The 17,104-nt window shown below is 42.4% G+C and overlaps 1 protein-coding gene across 1 annotated transcript in view; it reads left to right on the top strand.

Moving 5' to 3' along the window:
* The first annotated feature begins 7,802 nt into the window (after positions 1-7,802).
* The window catches only part of LOC124172997 (protein yellow-like), a 42,066-nt gene continuing 32,764 nt past the window's right edge, over positions 7,803-17,104 (top strand). The window contains exon 1 of the mRNA XM_046552534.1: positions 7,803-7,985. The gene's annotated coding sequence lies outside the window, so the exon portion shown is untranslated. The remainder of the gene's footprint in view (positions 7,986-17,104) is intronic.

Raw genomic sequence — 17,104 nt, 5'->3', positions numbered from 1 at the left:
GTGAATAAATCGTATCACAAAATACCTTAGTGCTCGCATTATTTGCAAATTTCATATGTCAGTACCCTTATCTCTTTTTTTATCAGAAATGTTCAATCTCCTCATTTTAATTCCAAATTTGCCGCAATAAAGGAAACAGAGTTTGCGCTTCCTTGCGTATTTCCTCATGATTCCGTGAATTTTCGCACATCTTTGACCTTCAGCCAACATTCACTCCTGTTCATAGTTTCAGCATTCACGCACCAAAATATGTTTTTATAAACAGTAACAGGGTTAATGTCACATTTATTTCTATTTGGAGGTACTGACCTATTAACCTTAAATACGTTTTCATACATTTGCAGCGTATGTAAAGGGTCTATTGAAATAGGAACGACCCCCGTAATTTCGAACGAATGTAATTGCTGTTAATGCAAATTTCCGCTTAGAACTTCCCTCGACAGGTAGAGTCTTATGAGAGATAGCTGTGAGCCAATGAGATTAAGTCAGTTCCTATTACGGATTTATTTCCGAATTATGGAGGCAGAGGGTACCTTTCTTTGCAATTTTTCCGTTCAAATATCCGTGGAAAACACTTTGGAATGGTACACTATATTTCGTAATGCATACATCGTTCATCAGTGCTCAATCTATACAAGTCCATTATATAAGTCAAATGCCATTATACTTGGTTCAAACTGCATCACACGAAGGGAGTGGCAGTATTGAAGTAAGGTCGATAAGTCCTGCGAACAAAATCGCTTACAATTTCGCTGCTATCTCGTCTAATCTAATTTTCTCCGCAGCGGTACCTACCTACCTAACCCATTCAGGTGCTGTGTAGTCGCTACTCAGACACGAACATTGTTATTCAGTAAAATAATTCTGAATATAGAAAGGAAGGACAAGAAACTTGATCGGCGAATCATGATGTTTTCAATTTTCAGCACCCCTCCCACACGTTTGAAAGTCATTCTGCGAAGGTCGAGAGTCTGACCAAGGGGTCTCAGAGATTCTCAGCCTTATTCCGATTCGTTCAGGCACCGTGATATTTCAGTGGGTGGAGTGATCTCGAAAAGAATCGATTTCTGATCCTAATGGTCGCGCAAATCAAAATACGAAAGAATCGATCCTCGACACAATCGCCTCCTTCGAAACCCCGTGACTACAGAGTGGGGCCAATATGCGAGTCGACTGTGTCACCGCAGAAACGTTCCCTCAGGTGTCCAAGCACTCTTGGCGAATGGCACTGCTTTGCAGGCGAATGGTTGCTATCCATCTAGCCCCAAACATTAGCATTTTCGTGTACGCAATGCTCAAATAGTAAAAAAATTAGTGCCGTCATTAGCATCTGGAACTGATACCAAAATATATACCACAAAAAATTTCACAGACCATGATCCTTGCAATGAAAACAATGACGGTCTCTTACATAACTTCGTCGATAAGTTTTCCACCTAAGATGCGCGCGTCATGATAGTGAATTTCACACAATGAAGCACCCCGAATGATATCAGCAGTGACCGGAAACTCAAGTCCAGTGTACCAACAGTACAGCTTCCATAGTACAGCTTCCACAGCAATTAGTTTCCAAAAATGAGCTTTGAGTGAACGAATATGAGAGTAATATCAATTACGCAATTCTAACGGCAGAAAATTGTTGAAATGGAAAGTTATTGGAAGAAAATGTCCCAATCGAGTGATTTGGATTTCTGTGATTGTTTAACAAAAAATATAAAAGAATAATACCAATTTTTTGCTCTGCGTCGAGTGCGTCATGGGAATCCCACGCATTGAGCAAGTAGTTTCCGCCGGACGCAGTATTTAAGACAAAAGCCGACAATCTCGCCAGGACAATCGCCGAGTTCCCAAGAGAATTTTTCCAGAAGGCCCAAAAGTCCTAAAGTATTCCCGGATAGTCGCCTCATCAAGGGCCGGTTTCGCCAACGCCGATCAACGCTTGATCTTGGATCACCCGTACAATTAATCTCAAATCACACTGACTGAGTTTCCCCAGCGACAATCAGCGGTAATCGGGGATCAACATCCTTGATCATGGATTTTCTTCGATCAAGCCATGATCAACCAAGATGGCCGACGTATTGCCATCATCTGACGAGGAGTTGGACATAATTATAGATTATTTCAACTTACGTGCACACCACAGGTCCCTGGAAGTAAACGCGTATGATATATACGAAGGATAAGGAGTTTAAAAATGAAATTTAGATTATCCAAACCTGCCGTTGATTTCGTCCAAGAGCGTATTCGTAACAGGATGGACAAAAGAAACAGAAGGAATAATCCATATCAACCCTTGAAACAACTTTTAATAGCTCCGAGATTCTACGCAACGGAGAGCCTTCAGTTAAATTGAGTGGCTTGAACACACGGTATTTAAATTTAGCGGGTTTTCAACATGAGAGTAACGAATATCGTAACACTAAGATTGACGTTGTTTTTGAAGAGAACGAGATGTTGTTGGAAGGTAATCCTACTATTGGTGTTGATTCGTTAATGATTTTGTATTTAATTCATGCGTTTACAGTCGCGGGGTCATCCGGTACTCCGAATATGGTATGGAATTTGGAGGAGGCGACCGACAGCTGAGGTCATTTGCGCCATGAGGAAAGGGTATGGAAGAAAGGGTGGAGAGAAACCCGGCGTCGGCATTAGCCTGATCTTAACGAAAGGCGCCGAGGGGACCACGGCTTAACGTCCCATCCGACGGACGGAGTGTTGCGCTTGAAATGTCCTCCACACAACACTCAAGCAGGGATCGGGCAGTCTCTGAAAATTCTCTGCCACTGCCGGGATTTGAACCCGAGCCCGCCGGGTGGGAAGCCAACACTCTAGCCACCACACCAACCCGATCCTCGTTGCTACGAATTTGAAGAGACAACACGTGTGGCAGCAGCCGAAACATCCCGAACGAAAAACGGTCTCGTGAAAAAAAGAAGACTGTGGTGAGCCGAAAACTCGCGCCAGCAGGGTCACCGTCACCATCTGCCATCGCTCACATTTGACGCTATGGATTCCTTCCGATAAAACGATAGTTAAGTCAAAATATCCTCTTTGATCATACAAACCACGTATTCCTAAATTCTGTTAGGATAAACGTCGCGTACTTACATGAAGCACTCCACAGAAATCGGGACAACACTCACAATTACTAAATAACAAATGCACCAATTGAACTATTATTTTAATTGAGATCATAAAGACTAAACTCCAATCAAATTTACAATTAAATTTCCCTTGCCATACATTTTTTTCGATTCCGGTATTGCCATACGACTTCCAAGTTACACGAATGAATCTGAAAGTGTAATCTTTATTATCAAATTAATTTTTCACTGGAAGTTAAGATGAAAGTCCTTTCTTTCTCCACAACTGCTATAGTAGTAGTATCAAATAATTTATGCATTGATTACACTACCTTAAAAAAATGTTTTGATGAGCAAAAGAGAAAAAAGCATGCTCACGAGTTCCGAAAGGAAGAGCCTTTGTCCTGTACGTAAAGAGCATAGAAATTCCTGTTTGTAAACAGAAAAATTTGGCGTTTTTCATAATCTGGGTCATTTTTATATACCTATTACGAGTACGCCACGTTAGGAATAAGAATTTGCTGAATTTCAGATTTTTTTAAACATGTGTACTATAAATCCAAGTACAAGTGTATAGAAATTTATTACCGTACGAGAGAAAATAAATTACGTAAGTGAAAATATATGTTCAAACGTCCCGTGCGTAGCGAGAGAGTGACCCATAAAAAATAGACAACGTAAGAAATGTGCCTCTGCAGCGGAGATTCCAGGTTTGGCGCGGCAGCCGCGAGAGGGCGAAATTGTAGCGGCGTTTGCCAAAGCCCACGCATAACTGGAATCCATAAACGCCAATCAATCAATTACCAGAGTTGAGGTAATCCAAGAATCAACACGTACAAGAATAGGATCAACTGATGAGCGTCGGCATGCATTAGCACGGCAATGAGTGTAAGAGTCGCGATCTCATTTTCAGCAGACTCGACGTCGCGTTCACATTAGTTTATTGGTGTCCCACACGATATCGGAATTTGTATTATTATCCGTGAAAATTGACTATTGCCACGTGGCACATTAAGATTAGCGGGTAAAAAATGAGAAACGACGTGTAACGTTAGGTATGGGACCCATTATAAACATAAACGTGGATGCATACGTATACATACTCCTCATGTGTTTAAATATATGGTAAACGGAAAAAACGGAAATCAGAGGGTAAAAATGCCACCTAACTGGTCCCACGATCGGAGACCATGCAGGTATTCATCATATCGTCACATTTATTTCTCATAAAATCACTGTATGCTAAACGTAAGGGTCTAAACAACTCTCCGGGGAAGTATTTCAATTGAATTATATCCCCGTTAACGAATGAGAACTTTTTGACGTCAGTATTTTGTGATCTCTGATTCACCCTCCACTCCGATCTCGATATGGAGACGTCATCTCCCTTTCGACCTTACGGCACGACGCGGGCGAATATTTTGGTGCGGCACGCATTCTGCATCCGGATGCGGCACGCATGACCAACACCCTAAACAGTCTATAATATGGTGGGATTCGTCGTCTCTAGCTTACCCTGTCATGAGTCTGATCCGCGGGCTATAGACGGCCACACGGATTGAGGGAACACCAGCAATTAGGTGCTGGTAATCGCAATTTGTTGAAAGAATAGATGAACGGGTAGGAATATCGGATAGATGGGAGGGAAGGATAAGTTAGCTGGAAAAAATTGAAATCTTCCCCCTGCAGCCATTCTCTAACAATAAAAAAAATCTCGAAAATTGCCACCCACAAAACATGAGTTCGTGGCGTCATCAGATATTTAGTTCATGTACTCCTTCTGAGATAACTTTTCCTTGAGCTCACAACAGTATAAAAATCAACGACCCACCGCACGAGTCCAGGGCTGCCGACTAATAAATACTATTGGGGGTGCCCATACTGGGGTCTTGCCCCGGGCAATTTAATAAATAGTGAGTTTTAAAGTTTTTTAAGCATTTTACAAGAGCCATATGATCAACTATAGAACCCTGATAACTCGATATCTGGACACTCCGGGGAAAATCGACAAGCCTGGCACATCTTTTCCTCACGCCCATAACGAATTTTTTGGGGGGGCTCGGGCCCCCTCAGGCACCATGGTGTCGGCGCCACTGCATGAGTCCATTGCGAGAGAGGGAGGTGGAGCTGAGAAAGGGTAGCAGCCCTCTTGGAATGAGTTCGTGACGTTATCAACTTCAAAAAAGGATGTAGGATTCTCTTTGGATGTCCCACATTTAGTATTTTCCGGCCGTTTAATTCGGACGTAGTCTAAGGCCTTCCTTAAACGTTAGGTTATTTCTTTTCCATTCTTTTTCCTATGTTCAGGGATATAATTGCTTCTCTTCTCTCCATGTTTTTGCTGACTACAGATTGGTCTTCGATCAAGAAATGTTCTGCTCTTCGTTCTATTCATGAGTAGATGATTCTCTTCAGTATTATTGCATGTAAGTTATAACGTAAATAATATAACTTCTCCCAACTATTCCTGCATTTATTTAACATTAACAAAGCGAAAGCTGATGCCCGGTTTTCATGAGTGCGTGACGTCAGAAGAGTCGCTAATTTTGGCAAGGTTTGAATACTGTTACATCACCATCGAAGCAACGATCTCTTGAGCGCACGATTCTAGAGTCCACTCGGTGGAATGAATGGCCTTTAGCCTATTACACACACTGCGAAAAAGTTCACGCCGGTTCATAGAAAAGAAATCAACCATACATTATACGTACGGAGCACTAAGCGTGAGATTATGACACCCATACGTCAGTGAGAAAATTGCCCATAAGTCATAAGCCATACCCGGCGTTCATAGAAGAGATTGGAGATAAAGATGGTGAATAAAGGGCGACAATTACCGTTAGGATCGGTCGATTTTGAATCAACGGGGAAATAGGGTGGTTTCCTATTATTGTTTCATTGCCTATATCGAAAGATTATTACTCCTAAAGTACGTATTTCACGCTTTCAGATTTTTAAATGATGATATCTATTTTTCGCGATTAAATCAAAAGTGAACATTTTCAAGCGCGCGAATACGCGACGGATAAGTATGAATGCTAAGAAAACCCCGTGTGACGTCATTCTGGTTCCCGCTGCCGCAAGTGAGGTGACCTTGGGGCGAGGCTTTGAGCGCTGATACGACGCAGGTAGAGCTTGGCTTAAATAAGGATAATTGATACCCTATCAAACGAAGGAAACTTTCCGACCATCGGCAGTTTTATTACGTGATTATTAAGAGATGTTTCCCTGAGCTCTGTGCCTCATGCATGCATTAGTAATCTCAGACGATGTAAAACTCCTATCTACTCGTATAGAAACTAGGTCCCTGTGACGTCACGTGGAGTGGATTCGCATGGGCGCCAATCTGGCCTTTTTCAAATGAGGATAAAATTGACCTTTGCCATTCGTCTAAACCGGTATTTCTAAAACCAAATAATTTGTATATTATGATTACACTAATGCCGGATGGCGAATCGCAATCATGGCTTTCGTTTTCTCTGATGAAGGAAACTGCCCTATTAGCGTTAAACTTTGAAACGCGCAGTGTCGTAGTCATTTGTTTCATGCGCAACCGTGGTTTTTTAGTTCTTTGAATCGTGGAAAAAGATACTTTAGAATGTAATTCAGGTAACGTGGATCACACATGGATTCGGGAAGTAAATTTATCGGGAGAAATAAATCGATGCGGCAAAGAAACAGTGCAGCTCAATGGCAAAACTTCACATGCGGCAGTTATAGTTCCGCAAAAGAATGAAAGATGGAGTGCAATAAACTCAATTTCATTCTACCAAGCTGTGAAATTACTTTTTTCGTTAATTCTAATTCATATTTATCGCTATTTCTATTCTCTATGGTTGACGATTTTTCGCCGCGAATATCTCTCGGTATAAGCGATCAACGGACAAACGGAGAGAACGTCTCTTCATTCAACAAACTATGAAAATGACAGTCGGAAATACATACAACGAAGTCGCCGAGCGATTGGGAATTATTGCGAGGATATGAAGTCAAGTATATACATTTATAGGGAGTCGATGTATTGGCTCGACTATTATTATTTGAGAACTAGCAGGAACATGCGGAGCCAAATACCTTACATTTTCTTTTGAGTCCTGAGAGTGATTTTATCTTTAGTTACGTTCGAAAAACATCTAAAAATACCAAAATTCCAAGTCTTAAAGGACGATGCGGCACGTTTTTCCGGTATCTGATTGAAAAAACATTTCTCACGATTTATTTTACAAATTTCTCACGATTTACTAACCAAACGGAACAAATCTTGGGGAGGGGCGTCCCAAAATAAATTCGAAAACTTTAAAAAATAAAGACCACCCTAACCTGATATGCACCCTGACACGACAGAAACCTTTCGTGGTGGTTGCTCTTAAAGCAGTCCCGTTGTCCTACCAAATAAAGAGCTCTTTCCATCATAAATAATTATATTGTCATTACCACTTTTTCATCAAATATGCTGAAAATGCGCTCTCATTGAGTGGAGTTGTGAAAGAGGTCCATTCGGGGTGATTGGGTACATAAGATTCGGGTGAGGAGGCGGAAGCGAAAGTGAAAGGGAGAGATAGAGAGAGAGAGTGTGTGGCCTTAAGAGGCAAAGTGGGCGTCGGCGGCGGCCTCCAGGGGGGATGGGGGTGGGGGGCGTCTGTGGAATGGGGTGGGGGTCGGAGGGGAGGGTGGGCACCCTCTTTTTCCAGGCACACATTTATTCCCACGGCGGCGGGCACTCTCACTCCAAAGGCGGTCGCAGGAACACACACACGCACCGCGGCAGACCGACAAGGAACAACAGGACAAGTCCCCCGACAAAAACACAGAAGCGGAGGAGTCCAGCCAGCGAGAGAAGGAACTGCAGTCCAGCCAAGAAAGAAAGGAGGCCTTCCAGCGAACTTAGAAGCGACCGAGGTGAGTCTTTGAGTGTGGAATTCGCTCACAGTGTTTTACTGCTCCGTCGCGTGCGCATTCAAATGGGGCAGCGGCGGAGTCCCATTCGAACGCCCTCGCGGTGCCTGGCGTGTGTGTCTTCCTCCGTCTCCGAGACGTGCTGGCCGAAACATCCGCATTTCTATCGTCATCTGTCTGAAAATAGTGGAACTGTGTTCGATTATGTCCTAATGGGAATACTATGAACATTTTCGTATTCTACGTCACTTGGGGTGATAATATTTGGTTGGAGCCGTAAAGTTCTCTATCACAGTTACGAAGCAATCGCAACCGATGGCTCATTAAGAGTTTTATGTGATTTTATCCAAAAAAAATTAACTCGTCCATTAAAAAAAAACTCGTCCATCGGAATGTGTTTTTGTGGACCATTTGCTTCGTTATTTCTGTGTTTAAAAGTACAATAATGCATTGATGTTTTGAAAGAAGGAGAAGTGTCTCAGTATAATTAGCCGTGTGAATGTACACAGTTGTTTATGTTGCTCGAAGTATGCCTAAAGAATACTGTAGGGAAGCAACGAAATAATTCATTGTTTTCCGGTAATGGTTGCTTAAAATTTCGTCTAAAATAACACTTATGATTTCTCGATTGCATAACTATTTGAGATGGAATTAAATTGGCACATAAAATGAGGAGTGCGGGTGGATGTTGGGGTGGAACTTTATCCAATTATGAGAGCTATGAGAAGCGATTGCAAATTCCCCATTCCAAGCGCCTCGACACGCCTTCTCTTCGCGCATATGGTCCCGGCCTTCACATCCCCAGAATTCCCCGCGGCTCCTCCGACTGACGTGCCGCACCCGGCGCCTAAACGCACTCGAAGGGGTGCAGTGGGGTGGGTGGGTGCAGCGTCTTTCGAATGCGCTTTGTCACGGCGAGAAGCGAGCCACGCCCAGGTCGCTCTTTTTGCGTGCGCTTATGTAAACGGGACGCAGTGAAAGGCAACGAGGCAGGACAAGGCCTCCCCACACTCAGAATCAGATCAGCATTCAGCCATTGTATTCATCCGTCCCCCCGAAGTAAGTGATTCTCCCGAATAATTGGACACCGCCTTCACTCCATATAAGATTCCTTCACGTAAAAGTAACATGACGAAAGAATTACGTTTGTATGGTCCACATAATTTCTTTACTTTGACAACTAATGTCATTTTCAAGACTTGTGTAACGTCGCAATCAAAATGACATGAGTTGCCGTAAACTAGGTCAAACAATGATTAAATTGGGTGAGCTAATACAGTTGGAACGAGACTCCTAGGGCGGGCTCGCAAGGATACACTCGTGGGGCAGGGCATATTCGCGCGAGCTTTTCACCTCTGCACCGCAGAAGGGGGAGGACAGGAAGGAAAAAGGAAGGAGGCGCCGCCGCGATAGGAGCCCGACGACGCCTCCTGGGACGGGATAGGGAAGGAAGGGATGGGACGAGGAATCCCGCACCGTCACAAAGGCGGGCGGGTCCTACCACTAGCGAAACCAGGCATCAGCCACTGCTATTCTAACGACTTTGGAGGATTATCCTATGAGGAAGAATAATCCAACGATCAAATCGTTAGATGGGTGAACTTATACAAACGTTTTTCCGCGATTACTTTACCAGTTACGCGATTCCACAAAATATCGCCACCTACTCTTAGGTTGTGCAATATTTCAATCCGGCCACTCGCCGGCGCGTCTTGGAAAGGCAAAAGTCCGTGGTTCCATTGCCAGTCTAAGGTAATTTTTTTCTCATGGCAATTCGCGTGCCCTCTTCCTGAGTTCTTCATGGAGAAGGAGTTCTTGTCCCTTTGGACGTAATGTAATCTGGTTTCAAAAATGTCCGCAGAGCGGCGATAAACGCAGACCGATCCATTAACCCGAAACGAAGTAATTCCACTCGCGAGGAATAGCACCGACGAAGTTATTGATTCCATATATTACGTCATTAAGAATTGAAATTCCGTTTAACAGCCTGAATTATATCTTATTTCCTCATGTAATTCGGATCGCTCCGCTGTCGGGGACACGAGTGGCCACTTCTGTAAACACATTGGAATTCGCTGTGAATGACGACTACACATTCAGTGGTCGATCTTCTTCCCTTATTGCAACGCGCGTGCATTTAAGTGTTTTTCATTCTTAGTGAATCGCTCACTTATCGTCGAATGACGACACGCGTGAGTCGGTGGACAATAGCTTCGTGAACAACGGTCAAAACTCAGAACGCTGGACTCCTCTCAAATCGCACATCAGCCATTCTTCCAGCAATTTACGTAATTATTCGGTTTCACATACTTTACTTTGCATCCATAGCAAATATTTGACATGTTGAACAAACAAGTAAGAGTGAAATCCACGAAAGAATAAGGAGTGGATAAGCACGGCCATCTTCATATTTGCCCGAAGTAAAACACTCAATGATCACACTCGGAGCTACTGTCTGTAAGAAAAAAAGCTATATACCCGAGTTTGAGGAGCTCTAGCCTCTAAACAAAGCCACCAATTTCACTGCAAAAAAAGCATACGAAAGAGAATTTATTTCTACGTTGTATCATGTACCTTAAAAAAATCTTCGGCTGAATAGTATTTCCTGTACTTAATTTTTTTCTCAAAAAAGTACCCGTTTTTTTGCGCATAAATCACGTTGGCCAAATTTGAGCGCTTGGCATTCCCGTAGTTTTCGTTCCCACAACTTGCAATTTTGATATAAAAAATCCACATCTATTATTTTTAGCAGTTTGCCGAAAACAAATTATTTATTCCACAAAAATTAACTGAGTTGTTGTAAACAACGCAAACCTCTGCTAACTTCGAAACCAGTGGGTCAATTGAAAATTGAATGGTACTGTTGTCTTCCGTAGATTGTTAGTAATGCATATACGTAGATGATACACGTTATATGTCAGCAATATATTCAATATATTTTGATATATATTTTTGTTTTGAGCTCTGGTTGTCGCCTTTTCCCTGCCTGGCGAGGCAGGCCAAAACACCACAGAGTGGAGTCGCCAGAATACCGGAAATATCGATTTTTTCGCATAAATACTGCCCATTACAAAAATGATGTGGAAGTGACTGAAAATGAGACCTAAAGCATTTAAAACCTCAACATTTGCCCCTGACCAGACCTCAATGATCATCTATGGACAAGGGGGTTGAAATATCTAAAAATACATCATTTTTTACCCATCCATACCAAGAATATTATGACAAATTATGTTCTTTTCCTTCGATCGGTAATTGTGTTCATTTGGTCGCATCTGCGACCGTTTAGCCTCGAATTGATGGATTGGAGCTCGTGGGTGGGGGGCCCTAAGGAACGTGGACGCACTAGGGGTGGGGGCGTCGAGGCGCTGGTGGGGGGGGGTGGAATGGGGGACAGGCCGCCCACCCCCACATCCCTCACCGGCCCTCCGCTGACGAAGCAAAGTGTCTTCCGGCGAGGATTTAACCAATACTACGCGATATATAAACCATTTCACGAGAAAGACAAGTTTTCTGGGTTTCATTTTGAGAAAGTTCCAAGACTTTTTTTTTAATGGCCCAGGATTCTACAAAAAAATGACCGAGGCCTCTCGCTCTGCTATGGAGATAAATTCGGAAAAAAGCAGATCACAGCATCCCGATTCGCGATCGAAGCCACAAACAGGCTCGTTTTAATCGTTTGCGGTTTCATTCGGTTCGGTAGACCTTCGATTCTTTTCCGGTGGCCGTCGAATTAACGTCTTCACTCGCAAGTGGTTCATATCAGGTTGCCATTAGCCACGATAGGGTTCGATACTTATTTTGTTATTGTATTTGCGGGCTTATTGTAATTTTCCAGTTACAAGACAACAAAATACTTGCAATTCATTGTTATCTACAGCACTGTATCCATTGTGTACCAGTTTATTTGCAAATGAAACCAAGTGATGCGCATCAAGTCCCAGGAAAATGTTTTAATGACTTTTTTACACTGTGCATTTAGAAATCCTCGGAAGAGTTTTCAGTGATGAATCAAACGGAAAACTTTTTGTTTCGACCTTTGGGTACAAATGGGTGTACACCAAAGACAACGGACGAAAGTGAACCTTACCTACACGTGTGATCGCCTTACTGCACTGTGTGCCCTAGACACGAATTCGCGCCTTTTTAGAAATCGTGTGAAACCGATTCGTGTGGTGAGTGTGTTTGGTGATGTCTGTTGGGTTCCAAGTATGCATGCCGTGCACGCCGGTTCACACTCATCGGATGACGTCGGAAAAGACTCGAATGCCGAGCCGAATGGAACCGAATGTGTTCGAATTCACATTACGATTGTCCTAGCGATCGTCCTAACGATAGTTGGCCGAACTAGCCGAGAGAATGCATGTCCTGACAATAGTTACCGTAGTTCCGAACGCTGCCACTTTACGATGGTCAGGCGCTGGGAGACCGGAAAAGGAAGCGACAAGAGAAGGACGAAAAGCTCTTAAAGCTCCCATCGCTCTATTTTTCATGGATTTGTCCAATCAAGGATAAATATGGGCGGAAGAAAAATTATTCGTTAAATATACATTGAACACAGTAATATCTTGACCCACCATACGTCAACAGCTTTGCTAACCGTCACTTTAGATGTCAGCACAGGTTATAACCATCGTCGTGTGAATGCACGATAGTTCCGACGATTGCTGGAGCAATCGCAATCTGAACGAGGCAGAAGTGAGCGTAAGAAATCCTCATCAATTCGCCTCCTTTGGACGGAATCTTCCTCTCCTCCGTAAAGGGCACTTTCAACGCGCCTTCATCGCATTCCTCCCTTCATTTTCTGCCTCTCCCTCTCTCTCACAGTACCACTCTTTTAGATTACAACGGGCCCTCAAAACACATCATTTTCCATTCTATTAAGAACTTGAAAAGTAAAGGGTAAAAGTAACAATTTTCCCCCTGTGGATCCGTCGTCAAATTCTCGAGGTATTCGCGGCGACAGACAATTATCCCTATCGCAGGTAAGTTGATGACGTCACGCATTCATGCAAACCTGGTACCATCCGGTTTTCACCTACTCCTCGGCCTCGTGCATCCGTCATTGGCGTGGTTCATTGTCGTTCACACTTTACCGAGTGATTCATCATTTCGACGGACGGATCTCCATGAACGAGTGAATGAACGAGAACCCTAATGACGTCACCAACTCATGAAAAGTGGGCGGCAACCTTCACGTTTTCTTATTTTAAACCGACGAGAGCTGAATGGGGAAGGCCATCGTTCCTTATCCGTCCCTTCGATCGCTTCGGCCTTATTTCTTCTTCTTAATTGCCATTTGGGTTCTGAGTGAACACGTGCCTTTCCTTCTATGTATCAATATTTTGCTATTTCCAGTGCGTGTGCAAATGTCACAGCCAAGCTCCAGTTATCTCTCTTATCCTCCCATTCTCATTCGTACTTCCTCATCCAATCAGACCTCTTCACTTTTGAGCATCACTTTCCACAACCACGCCTCAATTTCCAACATATTCTTCTCTTATTCCCATTTAACTGTCCTCGTTTCACGGTTGTAATACACATCACACCCCATGCATTTAGCAAACCTTCTCCTCACTTCTGTAAAAATACAATTAGATTTCCTTTCACCTTCTTAAATGCTCTTTACACATACACCCCTCCTGCGTCTCACTTCCGGGGTCTCCAAATTTCGGTCTCTTCGCCGCCCCAAATAATGCAATCATTTCACTTCGTCACCAGTTTTCCCTTCACGGTTATATTACTTCATTCCTTCTGAATCTCTTCGTGAACTGGAATATTCCGGATCATCTTTGTTAAAAAATTTAATCGTAGGGAAAGCAAAATTTCTCAGAATCTCTCATGCAAAGTGACGTGTTCTTAAGGCCGTTTCACACGGGGCACGTACTTGCACAATCTGATGTGTGTACGAAGGCGCAGTCAAAATTGCTTCGTGTAAAGCGGTGAATTGCTAGAACGCATGCGGGATTGCGTATACGTAAGATGGTAATTCACAGTTCTAATTCCGTTCATGCATTCGCGCAATTCGACGCCATTTCCGAAATTAATGCACTTCTAACCTGCGCAATTCCGTGCCCTGTGTAAAACGGCTTTTACATACTGACTGAGTCACCCACTCACAGCCCAAAACACAGAACACATTGCGGACGGGTATAGAGTTTACTCGTGTTTTCCACATTCCGCCTTTGTATGTCACCTTTACGTATTAATACATCGTAACTACTTTGTCCAAGCACTTATATTAGTAGAAAATGCAATAAACTCGATTGCCTTTGTGTTTTCGTTATTTATTGAGTACTTAAATTAATTACGTTTGACTGCAAAAAACGAGCTTTTCGGGAATGTAGGTGGCCACAGATTAAGCTCGATAAAAAGTCCGGAGAGATGTGTGGAGATTATTCCTCGTGGAATTCCTCGTAATCTAATCAGATTCACTTTTGTTTAATGTATAGAATGCATGTTTACACAAGTTTGCTACGTTCTACTTGCACAGCTGACATCGAACCAAAATCGTTATATTTTCATTTATAAATAAATAATCGGCAGAAAACGAAATGCACTGAAAAAAATGGAGGAATTACAGCTAATTACAAAATTCCTTTTCCCACGCAACGATACTTACAAATTATTAACCAGTATCGTAAGTTTAAGTCATGTACAAAAGCAAATGAGAAGTGCCTGAGCCGAATTCGATTAATTTTCCATTGGGGGTCAATAATTATTTTTACGATATTTTATTGAATTATTATTACTGAATGCATTATTTTATTAATGAATGATGCTTTCCGGCGAACGATATTGGTGAAAATCTCTCAGGTTTCACATCGGGTGATGGTTCTCCCCATCCCTCCCTCCGACGCTTCGATGAGCGCGTCTCTAGCCAAAACGTTGAAAGGTAAGCTCACCAACCCCTTTTATAGCCCCAGATGCATCATTCACCGACATAATTTCATTAGTCTAAAATCCTTAAATGGTGTTTTAACGTTAAAAACACGCTTTAAAAAGTACTCAGATACGAGTTTTAATTACGAAGCTTAATGCAACTTTAAATGTTAATATTAGCATGTATCCCCTGTAATGCGTCTGTGAAACATGGAGACTTCGACGCCCGTCGCTTCTTCTTCATCTTCAGTATTTTTGGCTCCGCATTGATGGGTGAGTGATTCACTCAGTCAGCAAGAACACTTTATTTTCATGAAGCTACTGTCCTCTCCTATTCTTTTTAGGACTTCCTCATTACTAACTCTATCGATTTCATTTGATTCCCATCATTCTTCTGTAACACCATATTTCTCTGCTGCTGTCATTGTCCATGCCTCACTTCCGTAGAAAAGCATACTCCAGATGTAATTTCTGATAAACTTTTTTCTTTTATTTTATCTTTTAACATCCCCCCATCAGAATATCAATGCTAATAGGTGCCAACAATTAAAATCCAAGGCCCTGCATAAACCTTGCGGGATACAACGTACATTTTCTATTGCAACGTTTTTGGGCTGCTAATATTTGGTAAGTGCCGTAAATTACTACACAATAATTATCATAGTTATCAAACAATCGCTACTGATAGCTCGTTGAGTTTCTTATGTGATTTTATCCCACATATTAGCACGTCGTTCACAGAAACTGCACGAGCGTAATGTTTTAATAATTTATAGTAATAATAAATTTAAATAATGTGGGCGAAACCCATTTAAAACCGCCCGTGGCCTCGATGCTTCGGCAAGTCTTGAACCCACGACCTTCGCACGCGTGGACCGAGGCCCGCAAATGATGGCACTCGATGGGCCTATATTTAGACACATTTTAGAGCTTCCGCAACGATATGAATTTGAGCTACTAGGCCTCCCATTCCGAAGTGGTCTCAAGGTCCATCGCATCGCATCAGATGGACGCATTTTGATTGGCCGGCGCGGAAAAAGAGTTCCGATCGAGGCGGATGGCCAGACGACCAGAGAAAGTGGTCTTCCCAAGCCCCTATCGCATCGGGAGGAGGGAGAAAGAGAAAACTCAGGCGAAGGTCGTCCGCCGTCGCCAAAGGTCGGGAGTGGTTACAGTTACAGCCGCGCCCCCCACTCGTTCTAACGAGAAGAAGAAGCACCGCTTCTTACGGAGGGAGGATCACTCACTCTCCCCTCTCTCATACGAAGATGTGCACACCGGAACATCCGAATTTCGGCTGTCATCTGTTTTAAATTAGTAGGCCTCTACTTGTGCATATCGTTATGGGAGTACGATGAAAATTTTCTTCTTTGACGTTATTTGGGATGTTAGTTTTTTATTATCTATCGTAAATGTCTTCATAGCAATTAAATATTTATCAAGCAATCGCTACTGACGTACCATAGTGCCGTAAATGGCTTCATAACGATTAAATTTTTATCAAGCAATGCTACTGACGGTTTACGAAGCGTTTTATACCATTTTATCCAAAACATCCAATGTTTTAAACGAGTAAGATAAGTTGCATATGAAATTAGCCATGTGACTGCATCTAATTGTTTGCGTTTCTCGAATTTTGTCATACGAATACTATCGGCGGACCTCTTTCTTGTTTTCCGGAGAAAATTTCCTGAATTTCCTTCTCGATTAAAGTAATGCTTTCCCTAAGCAAAAAAAAATATTTTAAACGACATTGAATTGGCACATGACATGAGGCGTGCGACTAAATATAAATGTAAAACAGAAACGGTTAAAAATAAAAAAAGGAAATGTGACGGGTTTTAAGAGATTGAGAAGAGAGATGCTGAGAGAATATTTTCCAAAATGGGCGGATGGAATACTACTTTGGATGAAATTTGGGATTCTTTTATTTAATTACACAGTGGTTTAAAAGGGAGAGTGTGAAATTGGGTTAATTGGGTGAATGTTCATTTGTTAGTTGTTTTATATTAGGATCAATGTATTTCATGGATTGTTTGAAATTGGTTTATTAGGACAATGTTAAATTCTTAGTAGTATGATGTAAGAATTAATGTATTATTTTTTACCATAAGTGTGTCTTTTCTGCTTCTAAACTTTGTATTAGTTAGGTACATTTGTTGTTCATGTGGTATACACCTAATGCTGCCACCAGGCAATAAGTCTACTTTCAGCAATGTGTAATAATAATAATAAACGTT

The sequence above is a fragment of the Ischnura elegans genome, chromosome 1 (genome assembly GCF_921293095.1).
Source record: "Ischnura elegans chromosome 1, ioIscEleg1.1, whole genome shotgun sequence".
Lineage (NCBI taxonomy): Eukaryota > Metazoa > Arthropoda > Insecta > Odonata > Coenagrionidae > Ischnura > Ischnura elegans.
The sequence above is the reverse complement of the archived record's forward strand: the minus strand, read 5'-3'. Positions and strand labels throughout refer to the sequence as shown.